Genomic DNA, 20440 nt, shown 5'->3' on the forward strand with positions numbered 1-20440 from the left:
TATATATATATATATATATATAATTTTTTTTAAATAAATAAGGATAGCCTTGGCACCAAGAGGCTGTGTTTCTATATTTAAAACATTTCAGAAATAGCAAAATTAAAATCACCAAATCCATAAACAGCATTTAGTAAGAGTTTATTGTGTATGTAAGAACAGTTCATAAACTGGGAGCTTTCAATAATAAAAATTGACATGAAGCTCAGAAGCATGAAGTTACAGAAATGGCTTATAAAGTGTAAATGAGGAAGTTACTTAACCTTCACAGTGATTGGTAAATGCAGTGGGGTTTCCTGACTTCAAGGGATTGGTTAAAAGTGATCATCTCATACCATTTTTAGGAAGATGACTTAAGTCTGTTTTATGATTACCAGAGGCATTTACCAGAAATAACTGAAGTTAAGTTTTGCTTACATTCATGAAGTAAGCTAGATTTAATTTTGCTTACTCGGCTTAAATGTTTTGTCTGCTCAGGGAATTCTGTTCAGTCTCCATTTGTATTCAATTTCACATGTAGTAAAGTCTGCCTAGAGTAGACTCTTTATTATTCTTTTTAATAACAATGTGATGGCGATTTCTAAAAACTGAGGAAGAACAAACTTAAGTGTTCCATAGACTTTTACTGAAATGTTATTAGTGTCATTTCCAGTGTTTAGCCATTTGGGTAAGATTTTCAATCACTTTGGATACTCCTACACAGAAGTAGTGCTGATTATTTGGAAGTTTGATATCTGGCGAGAGAGAGTTTGCCTGCTGCCACAAAGCGGCCTGAAAATTATACATGACTGTTATCCTAGAAGAAAAAGAGTGTACTTAATATCTTACTATGCTCTATAGGCAGGTATATGGAGACCATTATGGAATTTAGTAAACTGTGTTTTACTTTATGTTAGCTAAAAAAGTATCAAAATCATGTGATTGCAATGATTGATTATATGTCAGCAATTCTGGGCATGCTTTGGAGATTGCTGACAGGCTTCCCTATGAGAAGCAGGAATTGGGGGCACCTGAGTGGCTTAGTCTGTTAAGTATCTGCTTCTTGATTTCAGCTCAGGTCATGACCTCAGGTAGGTAAGATTGAGCACTGCCTCGGAGTCCACACTTAGCATGGAGTCTGCCTGAGATTCTCTGTTGCCCTCTGCCTCCACTCCTCCACCTGCTCTTTCTCTCTAAAAATAAATAAACAAACAAATAAATAAATAAATAAATAAATAAATAAATAAATAAATAAACAAACAAATTTTTAAAAATGGAAGCAGAATTTGAATTAACCCTTTTTTATATCTATTGCTAAATATAGCATTCAACATAGACATCAAAACGTATTTTATTGATTGAATAAATAAATGTCTAAAAATTGACTATTATAAGCTGGACAAGAGCCATGGATTACATAATTTTCTCTTACAAGGTAATTCATGATATTTTACAGATATTTTTTGCATGCATATTTTAGCCTATGATCATATTGAATAAAACAATATTCATATGTATTCAATATTCAACAAGATAATAACATTCACTAATTATAATGCACAACTATTAAATTTTATTAAGCATATTTGAAATTCAATGTCATTTCAGCAGTGATTAAATTATTGACTCAAACTCTTAAATAATAAAATTTTTATTAAATAGCTCAGATTATGAGGCAACCTAAAGTTCATGATTTTATTTTTTATAGTTTTGGAATTTTAAACTAAGATTGAAATTTCATGAAATAGTAACAAATTTATAGCTCAAAATGGACTTTATGATAAATTTTTATAGTAGAATTCTATTGTTATTTGGTTTATCATAATCTTTAATCTTAAATGTATATATTTATATGATTATTATCTTCTTTGACTGCTATAACTAAATACTTCAGGGACTTGATATTGTTTTAGAGATAGCACTAAATGGAAATCCAGACCTGAGTTACAACTATTTGGGCATATATTCTTTCATTTAGTTTTAACTTTGTGAAAGAAATTCGAGTCCTCTGGTGGGACTAAATATATTAACCATACATTATAGAAAACTATAAATAGCATTTTTTTCAGTTTTGTCATTATATAATTAAGATTTGTTCATATCTTATACTACCAAAACAATACAAAATTAGGAAAATATTTTACATAATATAAAATGCGTCTCTGATTTCCTAGATTTCAATTGCATACTAATACAGTATCTGGAATATCTCTTTTTTAAAATTATGTTTTAAACAACTTAAAGTTAATGAGTTATATCCAGTTTAAACAAAATATAAATGACTTTATTCTCTAAAAGGGTTTTTATTATTTATTTAGTATATCCTTGGACTTTACCTTATATATTATCATTTGTTCTTAAACTTCCTTTTGCCATGTTTTCATTAAAGCAACATTTGCCTCAGGATTATAGGTTATCTATCATGTATACAGAAGTTATCTGAATATCTAATTTATTAGTGTGAGGGATAAAATGCATTACTCTGTTTTTTTAGCTTATCATATAGAATCCATTACTCTGTTTTTTAGCTTATCATAGTCCATTACTCTGTTTTTTTAGCTTATCATATAGATTCCCCATATAGAATCCCATATAGTGATTGTTAGGATCACAAAATATCAGAAGAGAGACTATTCACTTGAGTAAACTGTGTAAATTGACATTTCAATACTAGCATAATATAGTTTTTAATCAATTCATTTTTTTCTTTGATCATTCAAACTAAACCATTTTTCATCTTTGCAGTTGCTATGAACAATAGCAACATATTGCCACAACAGATTTGCTATAATGGAATTTGCATTTTCTCCCCAGTGAGAAAGTCGTCTTTTATGTTTTCCTTTCTAGTAAGCTACTGGCTATTTTGATTAACTTGATGTTAACTAATGATCAGTTTCTGGGTAGGTAACATATTTTCTCATTTATAGATGTTTCTCAATATTTTTTAGTTAAATAGCATAGACACTTAAAACATTTCTGCAGGCAGTGTTTGACTCTGATTAATTTTGTTATTAAAATATTTACATAATTATATTATATTATTTCTAGTTTATAATTAACATAAATATTAAATAAATTAATAAATATTAAATATTAAATATTTGTACAATTTTAAATTAATCATTTAATGTAACCTTAAATATTAAGTATTTTTTATCTCCTACCAGTGTTAGTTCTTTCCCATATTGGCTAATACCAATAGATTATTATGATGGTATATATTTAAGGAAAATATTTATTTATATCAATTATCTATTTAATTAATTAATATTGAGCTACAATTTTACAATTGCTTTGTGAAAATGCATTATGGTCTTATATAACTTTAGTGATTACATCATAAAGAATTTAAGTAAAGGATACTACTCCTCAGAAGTAAATCTTTATTTGTAGTTGATGGAAAATGGCTAACACTTTTTATAGCCCTTACTATCTGCCAAACATGTCTAAGTGCTTTAAATATTTTAACATATCTAATCTTTTAAAATATTTAATCTTCTGAATGACTATATGAGTTAGTTACCCTTTGAAGTTGGGCAAACTGAAGGACAAAATCTTAAGTAACTTGCACAGTATCATGGAGCTAGAGAGGTGAAAAAAAACAGGATTCTAACCCAAATACTTTAGCTCTTCTTTCTTGAATTTTTCTTAGTTGTGAGGCTGTGCTAACATTTTTTTTTCCTGTCTCATCATATTTCAATCCATTATCACACTGGGATAAAGAAGAGCAAAGAAATCTGCCATATAATTTTCTAATTTTAGATAATAAAGGTGTGATATTTTGGTTCTAATTATGAGGGAATTTAGAAATTCTGGAGGATGAAGTTAAGATTAGAGGTCTGTGTACTCTAGGACAGATGTTTATCAAGAATTTTAAACTCTGGAGGAAAGAAGGATTAAAAAAATGAAATATGAAACTGTCAAAACTAGAAGGAAATTTACTGATAGTGATGAGTGAGAGCTACTATGGATTGGTATATTTCAAGGAATGGAAAAACTTAAATCTCAGCAAACAAGGAAACAACTAGAATTATATACTTAAACACAATTTGAAGGAAATCGATCAATATCGTATTAAACATAAATCCTATAAAGAGAATAATGTACATTAATGTGCATATTGAAATGATTATCACTATATATATTTACAAATATATATATCATGCACATACATGTATATGTATAATAGATAGCAAACATTCTTTATCCAAAAATATGATAAAAAATTGATGTAATCACAGTGAAAATATTCATGCAGATAAATTCTTATGAAAATTCCTACAATTAAGTATTTAAATAGTTTAATTCCTACATACTTCCATATTTTAGTTAAAGTAGTATTCTACATTAAACTTTAATATAAGATTACTTTTAAGACCAAGATATACTAAAGAAATGTGAATATAGTGAGAACAACTCAATAGTGAGTCCTTGATAAAATTATGTAATTCAGGGGAGGAGGGGCGAGATGGCTGAAGAGTAGGGTCCCCAGGTCACCTGTCCCCACCAAATTACCTAGATAACCTTCAAATCATCCTGAAAATCTACGAATTCGGCCTGAGATTTAAAGAGAGAACAGCTGGAATGCTACAGTGAGAAGAGTTCGCGCTTCTACCAAGGTAGGAAGACGGGGAAAAAGAAATGAAACAAAAGGCCTCCAAGGGGGAGGGGCCCCGCGAGGAGCCGGGCTGAGGCCGGGGCGAGTGTCCCCAGGACAGGAGAGCCCCGTCCCGGAGGAGCAGGAGCTGCACCGACCTTCCCGGGCGGAAAGGGGCTCGCAGGGAGCTGGAGCAGGACCCAGGAGGGCGGGGATGCCCTCGGGCTCCCGGGGACACTAACAGACACCTGCGCCCCGGGAGAGCCCCACACCCCGCGGCCGAGCTCCCTAAGGGCTACAGCGCGCACGGCGGGACCCGGAGCAGCTCGGGGGGCTCGGGGGCGGCTCCGCGGAGGGGGCTGCGGGGCGGGAGCAGCTCAGGGGGCTGCGGGGCGGGAGCAGCTCGGGGGGCTCGGGGGCGGCTCCGCGGAGGGGGCTGCGCAGCCCGGGAGCGCGAATCCAACAGCGCAGGCTCCGGAGCACAGGGCGCCGGGACACAGCCCAGGATCCCGCCTCCCCCGGGACAGGCAGAGGCCGGGAGGGCCCAGGACAGCAAGGACGCTCCTGCCCCAGCTGAGCAGATCAGCGGCCCCGCCCCGGAGCCTCCAGGCCCTGCAGACTGAGTAGTTCCTGGGGAGCTGACTCCAGGGCTCCAGAGCTGGCCCCGCCACTGGGGTTGTTCCTCCTGGGGCCTCACGGGGAAAACAACCCCCACTGAGCCCTGCACCAGGCAGGGGGCAGAGCAGCTCCCCCAAGTGCTCACACCTGAAAATCAGCACAACAGGCCCCTCCCCCAGAAGACCAACTAGAAGGACCAGGTCCAGGGGAAGTCAAGGAACTTAAAGTATACAGAATCAGAAGACACTCCCCTGTGTTTTTGTTGTTGTTGTTGTTGTTATTGCTTTTTGTTTTTTTGTTTTGTTTTGTTTTGTTTTTGCTTTTTCATTTATTTGCTTCCCCAACCCTTTTTTTCCCTTTCTTTCTTTTTCTTTCTCTTTTTCTTCTCTCTTTTTTTTCTTTTTTCTTTTTCTCTTTTCTTTCCTTCTTTTTCTCCTTTTCCCAATACAATTAGTTTTTGGCCACTCTGCACTGAGCAAAATGACTAGAAGGAAAACTTCACCTCAAAAGAAAGAATCAGAAACAGTCCTGTCTCCAACAGAGTTACAAAATCTGGATTACAATTCAATGTCAGAAAGCCAATTCAGAAGCACTATTAGACAGCTACTGGTGGCTCTAGAAAAAAAGCATAAAGGACTCAAGAGACTTCATGACTGCAGAATTTAGAGCTAATCAGGCAGAAGTTAAAAATCAATTGAATGAGATGAAATCCAAACTAGAAATCCTAACGACGAGGGTTAACGAGGTGGAAGAATGAGTGAGTGACATCAAAGACAACTTGATGGCAAAGAGGGAAACTGAGGAAAAAAGAGACAAACAATTAAAAGACCATAAGGATAGATTAAGGGAAATACACCACAGCCTGAGGAAGAAAAACCTACGTTTAATTGGGGTTCCTGAGGGCGCCGAAAGGGACAGAGGGCCAGAATATGTATTTGAACAAATCCTAGCTGAAAACTTTCCTAATTTAGGAAGGGAAACAGGCATTCAGATCCAGGATATAGAGAGATCCCACCCCCCCAAATCAATAAAAACGTTCAACACCTCGACATTTAATAGTTAAGCTTGCAAATTCCAAAGATAAAGAGAAGAACTTCAAATCAGCAAGAGACAAGAAATCCCTGACTTGTATGGGGAGGAATATTAGGGTAACAGCAGACCTCTCCACAGAGACCTGACAGGCCAGAAAGGGCTGGCAGGATATATTCAGGATCCTAAATGAGAAGAGCATGCAGCCAAGAATACTTTATCCAGCAAGGCTTTCATTCAAAATGGAAGGAGAGATAAAGAGCTTCCAAGACAGGCAGGAACTGAAAGAATATGTGACCTCCAAACCAGCTCTGCAAGAAATTTTAAGGGGGACTCTTAAAATTCCCCTTTAAGAAGAAGTTCAGTGGAACAATCCACAAAAACAAGGACTGAATAGATATCATGATGACACTAAACTCATATCTCTCAATAGTAACTCTGAATGTGAACGGGCTTAATGACCCCATCAAAAGGTGCAGGGTTTCAGACTGGATAAAAAAGCAGGACCCATCTATTTACTGTCTACAAGAGACTCATTTTAGACAGAAGGACACCTACAGCCTGAAAATAAAAGGTTGGAGAACCATGTACCATTCAAATGGTCCTCAAAAGAAAGCAGGGGTAGCCATCCTTATATCAGATAAACTAAAATTTACCCCAAAGACTGTAGTGAGAGATAGAGGGACACTATATCATACTTAAAGGAGCTATCCAACAAGAGGACTTAACAATCCTCAATATATATGCCCCGAATGTGGGAGCTGCCAAATATTTAAACCAATTAATAACCAAAGTGAAGAAATACATAGATAATAATACACTTATACTTGTTGACTTCAATCTAGCTCTTTCTACCCTCGATAGGTCTTCTAAGCACAACATCTCCAAAGAAACGAGAGCTTTAAATGATACACTGGACCAGATGGATTTCACAGATATCTACAGAACTTTACATCCAAACTCAACTGAATACACATTCTTCTCAAGTGCACATGGAACTTTCTCCAGAATAGACCACATACTGGGTCACAAATCGGGTCTGAACCGATACCAAAAGATTGGGATCGTCCCCTGCATATTCTCAGACCATAATGCCTTGAAATTAGAACTAAATCACAGCAAGAAGTTTGGAAGGACCTCAAACACATGGAGGTTAAGGACCATCCTGCTAAAAGATGATAGGGTCAACCAGGAAATTCAGGAAGAATTAAAAAGATTCATGGAAACTAATGAGAATGAAGTTACAACCGTTCAAAATCTTTGGGATGCAGCAAAAGCAGTCCTAAGGGGGAAATACATCGCAATACAAGCATCCATTCAAAAACTGGAAAGAACTCAAATACAAAAGCTAACCTTACACATAAAGGAGCTAGAGAAAAAACAGCAAATAGATCCTACACCCAGCAGAAGAAGAGAATGAATAAAGATTCAAGCAGAACTCAACGAAATCGAGACCAGAAGAACTGTGGAACAGATCAACAGAACCAGGAGTTGGTTCTTTGAAAGAATTAATAAGATAGATAAACCATTAGCCAGCCTTATTAAAAAGAAGAGAGAGAAGACTGAAATTAATAAAATCATGAATGAGAAAGGAGAGATCAGTACCAACACCAAGGAAATACAAATGATTTTAAAAACGTATTATGAGCAGCTATACGCCAATAAATTAGGCAATCTAGAAGAAATGGACACATTTCTGGAAAGCCACAAACTCCAAAACTGGAACTGGAAGAAAGAGAAAACCTGAACAGGCCAATAATCAGGGAGGAAATTGAAGCAGTCATCAAAAACCTCCCAAGACACAAAAGTCCAGGGCCAGATGGCTTCCCTGGGGAATTCTATCAAACATTTAAAGAAGAAACCATACCTATTCTACTAAAGCTGTTTAGAAAGATAGAAAGAGATGGAGTACTTCCAAACTTGTTCTATGAGTCCAGCATCACCTTAATTCCAGACAAAGACCCCACCAAAAAGGAGAATTACAGACAAATATCCCTGATGAACATGGATACAAAAATTCTCAACAAGATACTAGCCAATAGGATCCAACAGTACATTAAGAAAATTATTCACCAAGACCAAGTAGGATTTATCCCCGGGACACAAGGCTGGTTCAGCACTCGTAAAACAATCAATGTGATTCATCATATGAGCAAGAGAAAAACCAAGAACCATATGATCCTCTAATTAGATGCAGAGAAAGCATTTGACAAAATACAGCATCCATTCCTGATCAAAACTCTTCAGAGTGTACGGATAGAGGGAACTTTCCTCGACATCTTAAAAGCCATCTACGAAAAGCCCACAGCAAATATCATTCTCAATGGGGAAGCACTGGGAGCCTTTCCCCTAAGATCAGGAACAAGACAGGGATGTCCACTCTCACCACTGCTATTCAACATAGTACTGGAAGTCTTTGCCTCAGCAATCAGACACAAAAAGACATTAAAGGCATTCAAATTGGCAAAGAAGAAGTCAAACTCTCCCTCTTTGCCGATGACATGATACTCTACATACAAAACCCAAAAGCCTCCACCCCAAGATTGCTAGAACTCATACAGCAATTTGGTAGCGTGGCAGGATACAAAATCAATGGCCAGAAATCAGTGGCATCTCTATACACTAACAATGAGACTGAAGAAAGAGAAATTAAGGAGTCAATCCCGTTTACAATTGCACCCAAAAGCATAAGATACCTAGGAATAAACCTAACCAAAGATGTAAAGGATCTATACCCTCAAAACTATAGAACACTTCTGAAAGAAATTGAGGAAGACACAAAGAGATGGAAAAATATTCCATGCTCGTGGATTGGCAGAATTAATATTGTGAAAATATCAATGTTACCCAGGGCAATATACACGTTTAATGCAATCCCTATCAAAATACCATGGACCTTCTTCAGAGAGTTAGAACAAATTATTTTAAGATTTGTGTGGAATCAGAAAAGACCCCGAATAGCCAGGGGAATTTTAAAAAAGAAAACCATATCTGGGGGCATCACAATGCCAGATTTCAGGTTGTACTACGAAACTGTGGTCATCAAGACAGTGTGGTACTGGCACAAAAACAGACACATAGATCACTGGAACAGAATAGAGAACCCAGAAGTGGACCCTGAACTTTATGGTCAACTAATATTCGATAAAGGAGGGAAGACTCTCCACTGGAAGAAAGACAGTCTCTTCAATAAACAGTGCTGGGAAAATTGGACATCCACATGGAGAAGAATGAAACTAGACCACTCTCTTTCACCATACACAAAGATAAACTCAAAATGGATGAGAGATCTAAATGTGAGACAAGATTCCATCAAAATCCTGGAGGAGAACACAGGCAACACCCTTTTTGAAATCGGCCACAGTAACTTCTTGCAAGATCCATCCACGAAGGCAAAAGAAACAAAAGCAAAAATGAACTATTGGGACTTCATCTAGATAAGAAGCTTTTGCACAGCAAAGGATACAGTCAACAAAACTAAAAGACAACCTACAGAATGGGAGAAGATATTTGCAAATGGCGTATCAGATAAAGGGCTAGTTTCCAAGATCTATAAAGAACTTATTAAACTCAACACCAAAGAAACAAACAATCCAATCATGAAATGGGCAAAAGACATGAACAGAAATCTCACAGACGAAGACATAGACATGGCCAACATGCACATGAGAAAATGCTCTGCATCACTTGCCATCAGGGAAATACAAATCAAAACCACAATGAGATACCACCTCACACCAGTGAGAATGGGGAAAATTAACAAGGCAGGAAACGACAAGTGTTGGAGAGGATGCGGAGAAAAGGGAACCCTCTTACACTGTTGGTGGGAATGTGAACTGGTGCAGCCACTCTGGAAAACTGTGTGGAGGTTCCTCAAAGAGTTAAAAATAGACCTGCCCTACGACCCAGCAATTGCACTGCTGGGGATTTACCTCAAAGATACAGATGCAATGAAACGCCGGGACACCTGCACCCCGATGTTTATAGCAGGAATGTCCACAATGGCCAAACTGTGGAAGGAGCCTCGGTGTCCGTCAAAAGATGAACAGATAAAGAAGATGTGGTTTATGTATATAAAAAATTGAATATTACTCAGCCATTAGAAATGACAAATACCCACCATTTGCTTCAATGTGGATGGACCTGGAGGGTATTATGCTGAGTGAAGTAAGTCAATCGGCGAAGGACAAACATTATATGTTCTCATTCATTTGGGGAATATAAATAATAGTGAAAGGGAATATAAGGGAAGGGAGAAGAAATGTGTGGGAAATATCAGAAAGGGAGACAGAACATAAAGACTCGTAACTCTGGGAAATGAACTAGGGGTGGTGGGAGGGGAGGAGGGCGGGGGGTGTGGGTGAATGGGTGACGGGCACTGAGGGGGCACTTGACAGGATGAGCACTGGGTGTTATTCTGTATGTTGGTAAATTGAACACCAATAAAAAATTAATTTATTAAAAATTATGTAATTCATATAAAATATTTTTTTCTTTAAAATATCAATATATCCTGGGGCAGCCCAGGTGGCTCAGCGGTTTAGCACAACCTTCAGCCCAGGGCCTGATCCTGGAGACCCGGGATTGAGTCCCACATCAGGCTCCCCGCATGGAGCCTGCTTCTGTCTCTGCCCTTCTCTGTCTCTCTTTGTCTCTCTCTGTCTCTGTCTCTCTCTCTCATGAGTAAATAAATAAAATCTTAAAAAAATCAATATATCTGGATATGATTAAATTCAGAATAAAATTTGAAATATTTCATTATTTAAAAAAAATTAGCTTAGTTGGTTTCCATTTGTCTCCAAATACTTATTTTTTATGTGTAGTGTTCTGTTCAATGATGAGGCAAAAACCACAACAGTTATTTTAGCTTAGGAAATTTAGTATTAACAGTTCTTAACCTGATATTAGATTTTGAGTTAGGTACCTATGATTAAGCAGCCACTCAGGATTGGGAAACCAAAGGGAGGAGGTGGGAAACTCAGATCTATGAGGTGCTGTATCTGTGCTTAGAGAAGGAGTTCCCTGTCCTGCCACCCACACTTCTTAGATGTTCCTTTTACTTAAAAGATTTGGTCTATGTCTTCTTTCTCTGAATCATTATCAGACCAGTCACCAAGAGAATGCATCAGAAGTGATGCTGTATAATTTCTGATTCTAGGTCTGAAAATCTTACTTGCCCCTGCTTCTGTTGGAATAATTTTGGGCTAAGATTGTCATGGTGGAGAGGACACTTGTGTTTATTGTAGTATATAGCCCAGTTGTACTTTTACTGAAGAGCCAACTTTAACTGATAGCAATAGAAATGAGCCATCTTGGATTATGGCCCAATATTGCCATAGGATGATTGTATGATGGCAGCCTTAGCCAAGAGGTAACTGCAGTTGCAAAGGGTATCCCACATTGAGCCCATAGAGAATCACTGACCTACTAATTCCTTCTCTAAAAAATAAAGCAATATTTTTTTAATTTGCCACCGTATTTTCTGGAATGTTTTGGATGCAGGAATAATAACTAGGGCAGAAAATAACAATAAGCATCCAAGAAAGTAGAAGTCCCCTTCTTCCTCCCCTAACCTTGTAGTCCACCTTTAGTGCCCATTGTTGGCAGTGCCTGGTTGGGTGGTAGCTGGCAAAGTAGAAATGCATTTTGTAGTTCTGGGTTCTGCATCACAAAATAGAGTGCAAAATAGCAGTTTCAGAGATAAAAGACAATACCTTGATAAATGGTGCACAATATTTATGTAAAGGATGAGATGCATTTCAGGATAAAACTAAACTTTTAGGGCAGCCCCGGTGGTGCACGGTTTAGCGCCACCTGCAGCCCAGTGTGTGATCCTGGAGACAGGGGATGGAGTCCCATGTCGGGCTCCCTGCATGGAGCCAGCTCCTCCCTCTGCCTGTGTCTCTGCCTCTCTCTCTCTCTCTCTTTCTCTCTCTCTCTCTCTCTCTCTCTCTCCCTCTGTCGCTCATGAATAAATAAATAAAATATTTTTAAAAAACTATACTTTTAATGCAATTAAATAATATTACAATATTAATTTTGGAGGAGTTTGGAAATTATTTCAACATAGTAAACTAGGATACGGGCTTGAGAAATGGCCCATAGATTGATACTAAGTGGAAATCATCTGCTTAATAGAATCAGCATACACTGAGATCTAGCCATCTTTAGAATTAATTTCCATCTCTGTTACCACGTTGTGAATAATAATTACCTAATTATTAGAACAGCTTTCAGGAAATCTCATACTGTCATTAAAAGGACTAACACATTTAGCCTGCTTATTTTTGTTCTTGATTATCAGGCCACATCAGCAACATAACTCCTCGAGTTAAAAGTAAAAAATGGCAAAAATAGGAATCAGGACAGATTATTTCATGTTTTCACCTCGTTATTTCCTTCTTCAACAATGATAATTATACTGTGTTTCATCTTAGGCATACTACAAAGTTGCATTACTGGAAATTAAATAATTATTATTCCTATAGTATTACTATAATAGTGGGAATTTATCCATGTTCATAGTCTTATATAAGTAAGGAGTAGAGAATATATATATTTAAAATACCGTAATGCTTATTTCAGTAAGGGTTTTTGCAATATTAATAATATCTTTTTGTTAAATCTCATCCACCTTTTTAAAAAATGGCCTTTCATTATTCATCTTATTACTTGTGAACCAGGTATCCCTAATTTCCTGATACACAGCATTCTGGGTGCCTACCTTATTTTTTATCTCATTAATTAAGCTCCTTTTTGATTGTTTACCTTGTCTATATATTTGAGATATACAATATTTTCTGCTTATGAACTTAGCATCCTATCCTAAGTGACATTCACCACTTTTTTCTTTCATTTATACTTCAACAGAGCTTCCCTAATGCTGAAACATACTATTTGTCGCCTAAAATTTATTTCTTAAAAAACTCATTGGGAAGCTACTTCTGTAAAGTTTCCTCTAGTACCATAAATTGAACACGTAGATAAAGTTATTTAAAATAAAGATTTTAATAATCAATAGCAAAGAATCATAAGAAATATGTGTTAGGAGTGTTATTGTCACAACCTGATGGGAAAACATAATGGGATTTGAATTCAAATTTATTGACACTCAGGAGTGCCTGTATGTGTTATAAATTCATATCAGTTAACACAATTACCTATAATTTCAAAAAGCATGGATTAAAACATATCAAGAAACCAATTATTCCAAGAATTACTGAAGGAAGTCTATACTTTTCAACTTCTTGATGTGCCTTGGCACTTCTAAGGAAGGATTCATGTGTTGAGTCCTCCTTTTGCAATATGGGTTACATAATATTTTATTAATAAGGCAAACAAGTCCTATTAATTGTTATGACTCCAGTTTTAAGTTGAGAAAAATTAAATAGTATTAAAGTTGCAAAGTTTCCTATTGTAACTCATTTAACAAAAGATTCATAGAGTCTGAGAATGGGGGACATGGAGAATTAACCAAGTAAATTACCCAACAAACTTAGTTGGTGATAAGCAACAGAATAGTATTTGTATTTATTTGTTTGTTTTATTTTTTGTTGCTTTGTTCAACTTGAGACCAAAAATAATAGCATGGAAATAAAAATAAATAACAAATATCAGGATAAAATGTATTGTGCTTGTGGAAATAAAATAAAAGATTGAATAGGACGGTTTACTATTTCTAAGTGTGAACAAAATAATTTCCTATATGGTAACAAAATTCCCTTATGACTAAGTTCTTAAAAAATAAGCAATTTCTCACATGGAGTTACATTTAGGAAGTACAATATGATATGGAGGAAGGTATATTCATGTATCAGTTAATTAATGATACAGCGTTAAATGATGTAGAGAAGGCAACAAGGTAACCAGCCACAATTTAATGAATGGGTGCTGGCAAATTGAATAGCAAGAAGTGTGGGCAGGCATCATTGCATGTGTCTCAAATATTCAAGGGGGCAACATGCTTTGCAAATCTTTATTCATGCTGTGCTAGCAGGTGTACATTCTGTAACTCCTTGTCTTGATTAATCGATTTGCATTAGAAGATAACTGAGGAGGTTTTTCAGTTCATATTTTTAGGGGGAATAAGAATCATTCTCTGGAATTTGCCTCAGACAGAGCCAAAAATAAAAGTAATGGTGGTAGCTATTACTCTTAAGCTTTACACTGACTTTAAGGACTTATTAAATTTTATGGTATCATTTGCTCCAGGTTTTGGCTGACAGTTTGACTTTGATTATATATTTTCCATTTATGGATTGAAAATTAGTGTGATGAATATTATAAATTTTCTGTGAACATATTTCAAAATTAAATTGGATTCTTTATATTAGCCATATGTCCTTTCATTGCAATATATTTGACATGGTTGCTAAACAGACTATCATTCAGTATAGAATATATTTTTAAAATATTTTATTTATTTATTTGAAAGAGAAAGCATGATTAGGGGAGGCGGGTGGAGGAGCAGTGGGAGATGGAAAAACAGGCTCCCTGCCAAACAAGGAACTCAATAATGGGGGCTCAATCCCAGGACCTGAGATCATGATCTGAAGGCAGATGCTTAACTGACTGAGCCACCCAGGCACCCCTAGTATAGAATATTTCTCTGTGTGTCTATGATCAAATATTTGTTTGTAAACTATTGTTCTGCACATCAAGATTTCAAAGATTTTACTTTTTATGTGTCAATTAAATCTATCTGCCCAACATTTCAGAACTATGTCATTAATTGCAATTATCAGGGATGTAATTTTGTCAGAAAGATTATTGAGAAGCTATCTGTTAAGTGAGATATATAGAGGGAGAGCTATAGAATGACCTCTAGTAAAATAATTAGTGGACTTTTGAATGCTGCTATGAGACTGAAGCATATTAATTTCCATGTGCCAAAAATTCAGTTAAAATAAATACACAAAGTCCTATTATATATAGAATAACAGCATGTATTTTTAAATTACTCTTATTCTTTTAGTTAATAAAAGTCACTGCAAGAATAAATGTTAAACCTCAAATATGTTTCTTCATGCCACACCAGGTAATAGTTATTAAACAACAAACAACAGTTCTTAATTCTCCGGAAAATGTGCATTGTATTAACAAATGTTCCTCTTATTTAAACAATTCAATATATTTCTTTGTTACACAAAACCTTAAAAAGATTAAATGGAGTAATCACTTGCATTAAATAATAGGAATACATTTGGTATGATAATTGTATGTGCCATTATATCATTTACATCTGCTTGACCATGAAGCAGATAGAAATATATACTGTGAAATAATGTAGAGCTTAATGATAATAATATATTATCATGTTCAATAGACTGTGATGACATTTTTTGTTTACTTTGGTCGTAGCAAAATTAAATAGACAATTTCAGCCATTTAGAAACTTGCCATCCACCTTACCCTAAAAATGTCTTAAAGAGTAAAAATGAGTAAAATAGTGGGATGTTTTGGTTATGTAATATAGGTTTAAATTATTCTCAAAAGACCAAAAATAAAAAAAAGATGTATAATACATATTTTATCAAAACATTTAGTTGCATGTGATTGTTTTATTTTTATTTAAAAACATTAACAATTACATCATTTATCAGCAAATTAATTTTGAGTGCCACAGGTACATAAATTGTTTTCATGTTTAGGATATGGAGACAAGACGAAATATGGACTACACTCATAGTAAACTTACACAGGTTTCCAAGAAATTTACATCTAAGTCATTTTTTTTCAGTCTCCTTAACTCTACAAATGCATATATTTCAGTGTTCCAAGACCACTTTTGAAATAATTCTCTTTCAAGAGAAATTTACCCCTGAATCACTATGTCACCTCATTTTTTCAAATGTTGAGCCCATAGATGATGTTCAGCTTGTATGCACTGGGTCTGTCTAAAGCTTGTTTAAAATCAGTGTCTGTCTTGATTGGACAAGAATTTTGAATATTTTCTTACCAATCCTATATAGTTCATATAGTAAAGTGGTTGAAATGGTCATTTCAGATTATTCCATTAAAACATGATATTTGAGCATTATAATACACATAGAAAAATGATATTCATATAATCTTAATAATTATGAGAGAAAGAGTATTGCTCTATTAGTACCAGAATAACTTTATTTTTGAGATTTCATAAGATTCCAACTATAGGATGTTCTAGAAAAGGCAAAATTGTAGAGACAGTAAAAATATCAGTGCTTTCCAGGGATTGGAGTATGGGGAGGAGGATGAATTCCTGGAACACAGAGGATTTTTAGGGCATTGAAACAGCTCATTATTATGCTACTATAATGACAGATACATGTCATTATACATTAGTCCAAACCCAGAGAATATACAAAGCCAAGAGTGATAGCCAATATGAGTTATGGACTCTGGGTGATAATAATGTGTCAATATAGGTTCATTCATTGTAAAAAATGTTTTGGTGGAGGAGGCACTGTATAATGAGAGCGGTGGTTGTCTGGGAAATCTCTTTACTTTCTGATCAGTTTTGCTGTGAATTTAAGACTGCTCAAAAATATATTAAAACAAAGAGGGCTCTATACATTTTTTTCACACTGGTCCCACAAATCCATATTTCAGGCCATGATATTAATAAAGGTTGACCCAGGACTACAGTATCTAAAGTAGAGATCAATCATTCTACATTGGAGCAAGAGGATGGATATGGAACTTCAAGTGTCCTTTCCCTAAAGTGAAGGGCAAAAATCCTTTATTTGGTATGTTTGACTACAATGGAAATGTTGAGTTCTGTCAGAAAGTAAAAGGTGAAACAATAATAGCTATTTATTTAAAAAAAGAAATAAAAAAGAGATATTGTTAATTGTAAGAAAAACAAATGCTATTTCTTTTGTTGTACAACAAATGAAAGAACTATAACCATGGTTCCTGACTTCTTGCTGCAAAGGGTGGTCAGAGGGTCAGTAGCACTGGCATCATGTGAGATATTTTAAATATCCAGTACATCAAGTCTCAGGAAGGATTTACTGAGTCAGAATCTTCAAAAGTGCACCAAGAAAATCTTGTTAAAATGTAGACTTTGAATCAAATTTTAGGAATGTACCCCAGCTGAAAATCTGCGAGGTGAGGCTTCTGCTACTGTCTGCTCTTAGCACTGATCAACATTTCTCAGCTGTTAACCGTATGTTCATAGATAGACACAGAAATACAAGCAACAGGCATTGACTTTACTCTGTGGCAGACAATACTGGTAGGTTAAGTAGAGGGGAAAATGCACGTTTGGGTGTGATGTAAGAGATCTTACATCTTATTTTGCACAGGAGAACAATTATATCTAAAATAGAAAAATTGTTTATTTATATTAATATCAATTATTGCATGAAATTTTAAGAAAGCCATCTTGAAGACTTGATCAAATTGCAATATAAGAATTCAAAAATTACCTCCTCTGTATTTGCCATTCTTTAAATCTATGAAAGTTAATGCCATTGACATCTATGAAAATGAAAGATTTGCAAATTAATAAGAATACAAATTTGAAAAAAAACAGTTTGGTTGCATCTTCTAGATTAAAATATAAATAATGAAAACTGTATATTATGCTGTATATTTTTGATTTTTGATTTTCTAGAATAAAAGAACAAAATAAAAAGATATTCTGATTTTCAAAACATGTATATAAGAAAACAATTATTGGATGATTATGTTTGATTAAAACAAAGCATGGATGCTAGGATCCTTCTATAATACTAATAAAGGGATATACCACAGTGTTATAAATAGTCTTGATTAAAAGAGTATTAACCTTTAATTGGAATAAAAATTAGATAATGTGTAGTTATGTTTAATCATCGTAAATATATTTTAAGTTTATTTTTGCTATTATTGTAAAGAGACAATATTAAAATAGTTTGAACAAAGTAAGTCTCCTCCTTATTTTCAGTTCTCTGGCTTTTCCAGGAATATCCAAACATGTGTAATTTCTTTTGCTTGGCAAGGGAATAATCAAAATTATAGTATGTTTTAAGACAAAGTTTTGTGTTGGTACAAATCCAAATTTTTGTGAGGTTCCAGACATTTCAAATTAAGTATTCTTTAAACAATAATAACAACAACAACAAAATAAAAATGAGAGCAACAAAAATCCACATGGTCCAGAATGGAGCAATAAAACATTTCCTTTCAGCTTTGTTTGCTTTTTACAACCATTAGCAAAACTCTTACCACACAAGAAGCACAAGGCTGTTTTTATCCCTTTGTGCTAAGTAATGAAAGTAAAACCAAAAGATACACAATTTTTACTCTACATTCTTTCTTTGACATTTTCTGCATTAAGCTGAGATGAATGTAAACAAAGACAGATGTCCACAATCATATTGTCAAAATATGTTTTCATTAATTCTTCTCAAAGGGAAATTATGTTGCCTATGATAGTGTGTGATGATGAAAAGTATACATTCCTTGAACATGTCCTATAAAAAAATCCCATGGGCTCCAGCATTCTTTGAAATGAAGTATTCTTTACAACATGACTTCATATAAATAGTTTGACAGAGGAAGTTTTCTAAAATAAGTGATGAGACTTTTTTTTTTAATGAAGTTTTGACCTAGTCAGTGGCTCTGCAGATAATATGCTGACAACTCAGAAACCCAAAGAACCCTACACCAATACGAATATTTTACAATAAAGACATCGCGGTGTATAGTTATTTTATATTCTTGATTACATTGTGAAGACTTTCAGTTTTGTGACTCCTATGTCTTAGAATACTTCACATAGTTCTATAAATAAACTTCTAGTGAAAAACATACTTTGTAATTTTATAGTTGTTGCTACTTAACTATTATTTTTCAGTAAAACATGGAAAAATGGGACCCTTACTGTTTGATAAATATCTATTATCTGCTATATTCTCAGAATTTGCTTATAATATTTTCCAAATTATCATAGTGAATTGTTTAATTAATTCTAGAAAACTACCAAAAGTGATGCAGATATGACTGCTATTCATATGAATAATTAATTATCCGGCCTTATTTCCCACCTGTGTGCTACAAAATCTCACTGAGCTTAGACATTCTGGAGTCTATGGAACAAGTACGTTTATATAATTCCAACTCTACCTTCTCATCTCATAGCTACACCATGTCCTTTGTTGCCAGTACTCTCCAAGACAATACAGATTAAGCACATGTCATTATACTCCACTGGTATCACCAGAGCTCTACATCTCTGTCAGGTGTGCTAAAAAGTTTTCTGCAGGGTTATGTCACATATGGCCATCGGTGCCTTAAGCAACAATGTTTATTCCAAGACCAGCCACCTGAAACCATCTAGCAAGAAAGACAAGATACTGAAATAGCCTGGAGGATGGGAATGGAGCTACAATCCAACCACAAATCACTGAGTCGTACTATATGTCTATTTACTATTTAAGGGAAGCTTGAGTTTAAGTATAAAATTAATAAATGATTTTTAATTATGAAAATAACATTTCGAGCACCTGCGTGGTTCAATTGGCTGTGTCTTTTTTTTAAATTTCAGCTCAGGTCATGATCTCAGGGTCATAGCATTGAGCCCTGAGTTGATTCTATGCTGGATATGGAACCTGCTTAAGATCTCTCTGTTCCTCTCACTCTGCCTCTCTTTCCCACTCATTCACTCTCTCTCTTTCTCTCTCAAAAAAAAAAAAAAGAAAGAAAAATAAAAAGTAGAAAATATTATTTTTTCACAATATTCATGTTAATGCTGGACAATATATTATTATTACCCATATAGATTTACCCATCTATATAAACTTGTGTTAATGAAATTTATTCCCCAAATTGATGATTTCTAATTATGTTGAGCCATAATAATAAAGAATTTGCCTTTCTCTTCTAGAATATTTCCTCCATAATCTTGTTTCTCCTAATTTTCTAAAAGAAGAATGAATATAAATTTTAAAAATGTGTCTCAGAGTCAAGAGACAATAAAGACAAAAAACAAACTTCCCTTAGAAATTTAAGAATCATTTTTTTATTTACTATCTGAGGCAATATTTTCTATTTGTTTCCTAACAAAACAAGTAAACAATTTTAATTAGTGAATGTGTCATACTATGAACCATCAATTTAGACACAGTCTCTTGCTTATTAAAAAGGGTAGATAATAAAGTATTCATGAGCTTAATTTTCAAGGAGCTTTTAGGCTTGCAGAGTGATAGTGTTGCTGGTGGTGGTGATGATCATGATAGTGTGGGTGGTGCT

This window comes from Canis lupus, chromosome 22 (assembly GCF_003254725.2).
Source record: "Canis lupus dingo isolate Sandy chromosome 22, ASM325472v2, whole genome shotgun sequence".
In the NCBI taxonomy this organism is placed as follows: domain Eukaryota; kingdom Metazoa; phylum Chordata; class Mammalia; order Carnivora; family Canidae; genus Canis; species Canis lupus.